Here is a 4,135-nt window from a genome sequence, read left to right as displayed (position 1 = left end):
TTAAGAAACAACATTGTTTCAACGTTGAATCAACGTCGAGTGCCTGCTGGGCCTGCATTGCGACATACAATAACAAGTCGATCAGGTATGCAACCATGTGCTCATCAACACGTGTTGAACATAATCAACCACATACATGTGCTTCCGGAACTATTGATAAATATATTTATTTTCTATTCTGTAAACCACATCCAGACCCTCTGTTCTGGCCAATTTTGTACCTGTATCCGTGTTTTAATTCCATAATGGAATACTGGAGTTATCGCTAAAAACACGTGGCGTAGCTTGAAAAGAGTATATGCTCCAGGGAGTATAATAAGTCATGTATCTGGAATCCAAATTGTCACCAATACTTTCTACAGAGAATTCAGAAATTTGTCTTTTTGGGACAGGCAATTCAGAATTTTTTCCCCTTGCCTATTGCTAGCCAGGTACATTGTCAATACTAAAAAAAGGTTAAGATTCAAGAAAACGAACTATTTCCCAATAGTTAGTATTTATAGTAACAGTAACCTTGAACTTTGATCTATAGCTCCATAATCATTTGGCATCTTTTACTTTCCCGAATCTGTAATCTATACGTATCATTCCAATCAAACAAGGAAAATCAAGTTACCATCTGGAATCAATAGTTTTTTTCTCAAACTGAGAATATTCATTTTTGTCACAGTGAGCATGATCAGTGACATGTAAACTATAATATTCAATAGTTCTCGTCCCATTCCATATGTCTTCAATCTGGCGATTGAAATTCAAGTAAACATCTGGAAACCATTTTCCCATAATACTACTAGAGCGGTTTAACGACCTTGACTATCCATGAGGGTTTCGCACGATTGGTTTTCCATAATAATTCTATTTTAAGTATCCGTTACCTTCAACTTTATTACCTATTGACCCCGAATTCAATTGGCCTCTTCCCCTTCCCTATATTTTCCAATTAAGGGAAACCATTTTTTTTTATACTGACAGATGACCGAGAGGGTAGACAGACGGACAGAGGTACACAAAAATGTATGGACTGACAAAAAGATGACTATGCCCAAGGAAATATATGGGGCAGTATATAACAAACACTGCGAAATACTCTGAGATATGTACTTAGTGTCCTTTTTTGTTGTTAGGGATGAGGGATAGATATATACCCTGCCACCTCCTGTCTGTTTATGTTTGATGTTTTTTCTGCTTTTTATTGATCTGATGAGTTGAGCCTTTTTCAACTGATTTTTATAGTGTTCTTATGTTGTGCTGTTACACCACTGTCCCAGGTTAGGGGAGGGTTGAGCGCTAACAAACATGTTTAACCCTGCCACATTCTTTATGTTCCTGTCCCAAGTCAGGAGCCTGTAGTTCAGTGGTTGTCGTTGGTTCATGTCTGTCATATTTGTTTTTCGTGAATTGTCTTGTTATAAATTAGGACGTTAGTTTTCTGAATTGAATTGTTTCATATTTTTCATGTCGGGGCCTTTTATATCAGACTATACGGTATGGTCTCATTGGCAATCATACCTCATCTCCTTATTTTTATACATATTGAACAACAGTATAATGCTAACCCGTTATCAAATCTGTAAACAATAAATTTGAAATGACTAAATCAAATAACCACCTTGAAAAGACTAAATGAGAAACTTCACACCAATATATGCAATTACTAGACTAAGTTCAGTTTCTGGAAAGAAAAAGACAATTTCTCATATTCAAAGAAAAACTCAGGCGTATCAACACCTGTTGTCATTCCAAAATAGACAGTACAGAAGCTGCTGCTAAAACTGATGAAAAGCTACAACTCTATCTAGATACTGAGAAGTTTATATATCAGTAGCACATAAACAGTAACAAGAAAGGCTGTTAACCTGTGAAACTTTAGACAGCAGCAATCTAAATATTTAAAGTTATCAGATTACTGAAGAAAACAGAAACTACATGAGACTTAGCAGAAAACTGTACTTCCATTTGTCCAGTACATATTGCCCTTACTTTGAAATCACATTCTCACACACCTTCTCTCCCTCTCTACATACCACTCTCATCATATACCCTCACACTCTCAATCATTCTCTTTTTCTCCCTCCCTTTCTCACCCGTTTACCCATTCATAACAACCTTAACCACCTATCACCTATACCCCTTCTGCTTGGTGTTAAGTCCCTATAAGAAAATTGGATCAGTAGATGAATATGATTTTAATAAGATGTACCAAATATGGAACAACTTACATTTTAGAAATATCAAGATGATTTAGAACTAATTGAAAAAACATAAATATATGATCCTGTGCCAATTTTGAAAAATGTAGTTTTTATTTCTTAGAAATAATGGTCATCATAGCATCCATACAAAAGATTAACAGCCAAAGTTACAGAAAGCCAAATTGTGTAATGTAATTTAAAAAAAAAAATGCTATTTTTATTGATAATCATTATGAATGCCAAAAGTGTATACATGCATTTAACTCTAATTTTGAAGTGTTTCTGTGCGTTTTTTATAAAAAGAGTCGCAAAAAGTGAAAAAAATAAATTTTAAAATGCCAAATAGTTTAAAAATCCAAATAAATTAAAAATGTATAAAGCAAAATGCTAAAAGAAAAAAGCCATAAGATAAAATGCAAAAATAAATAAAAAAAAAAAGCCAAATGGTATATAAGAAATAGCTGTCTGCTTGTACTAGCCAGCCGGCCTGTGGGTAAGTTGGATTTAAAGGTGCTAGTTCACCAAGACAAATAAATACCAACAGTAAGACACTAACCTTTTCCTTTTGGAATACAAGTTTTTTTAAGTCTCTGATTAGACTTTGGCGCTTAAATTTAACTGCAAGATTAAATTGAAATAAAACATTCTCCAGTGTACAACTTAAAAATTTGGTTATAAAAAAAAGGTAAAATATCGCATTTATCCCCCATCCCCAAATGGAAAAAAAGATGTATTTATATTCCTTTTCACCCAATTAAAATGAAGATAACTTTGGAATATCCTCTCCACTAAAGTAAAAAAAAATCCCTAACTCATAAATTAAAATTTTGATAAAAACAGTAAATCGTTCTCATTTGAAATTTTGATAAAAGCAATAAAATACCCCATTCAAAATTTGAAAATAAATGTGGATAGTGTCCACATGTGGACACAGATGATGCCCCCCGCTTGCATATCATATAGTTATAAAGGGGCATAACTGAAGAACGGTAAAAGTGACGCTACCCAAATTTGAACTTGATCTGAGTTTTGTGTTAATAAGCATTGTGTGTAAGTCTCATAACATTTGGTTGAGGCTAACTTAAGTAGAGAAAAGAAACTAAAAATTCAGCAATTTTTCTATTTGTAAACACGCATGACTCTAGAAAAGTTGTGTATAAGTTTTATAACATTTGGTTGAGACAAACTAAAAAAAATCAGCAATTTGTATGTTTATAAAGGGACATAACTCAAGTATGGTAAAAGTGTCGCCACCAAATTTCTTACTCAATCTGTATTATGTAGTAATAAACATTGTGTATAAGTTTCATAACATTTGGTTGAGGCAAAATAAGTTAGAAAACGGAAACAAAAAAATTGTACTTGATTCTAAGTTTTGTGGTAATGAATATTGTGTATAGGTTTCATAATGTTTGGTTGGGGCAAACTTAAGTTACAGAATTGAAACTAAACATTTTTGCAATCTTTCGATTTATAAAGGGGCATAACTCAATAATGGTTAAAGTGACATTACCCAAATTCAACTTGATCTGTGTTTTATCATTGGAAGTCAAAACTAAACATTGCTTTGTATAAAGCATTGATTGTAGTTGATTCAACTATAATCATGGACAAAGGAAGATAACTCCAATTTTAAAAATTATTTGATATTTAGAAGAAAATAAAAATTTAGCATTTTTTCCATTTATAAAGGGACATAACTCTAGAACGGTTAAAGTGACGCCACCAAAATTCAAACTTGATCTTTGTTTTGTGGTAATAGGCATTGTGTATAAGTTTCATAGCATTTGGTTGAGGCAAACTTAAGTTAGAGAACGGAAACTAAAAATTTTGCAATTTTTTTCATTTATAAAGGGGCATAACTCTAGAAAAATATCCCATTTAAAATTCGATAAAAACAGTAAAACATTCCTTATTAAACTTTTGATGAAAGCGATTAAATA

This window comes from Mytilus californianus, unplaced genomic scaffold, assembly GCF_021869535.1.
Source record: "Mytilus californianus isolate M0D057914Y unplaced genomic scaffold, xbMytCali1.0.p SCAF_1, whole genome shotgun sequence".
NCBI classification, from domain to species: Eukaryota; Metazoa; Mollusca; class Bivalvia; order Mytilida; family Mytilidae; genus Mytilus; species Mytilus californianus.
Note: the sequence above shows the minus strand (reverse complement) of the source record.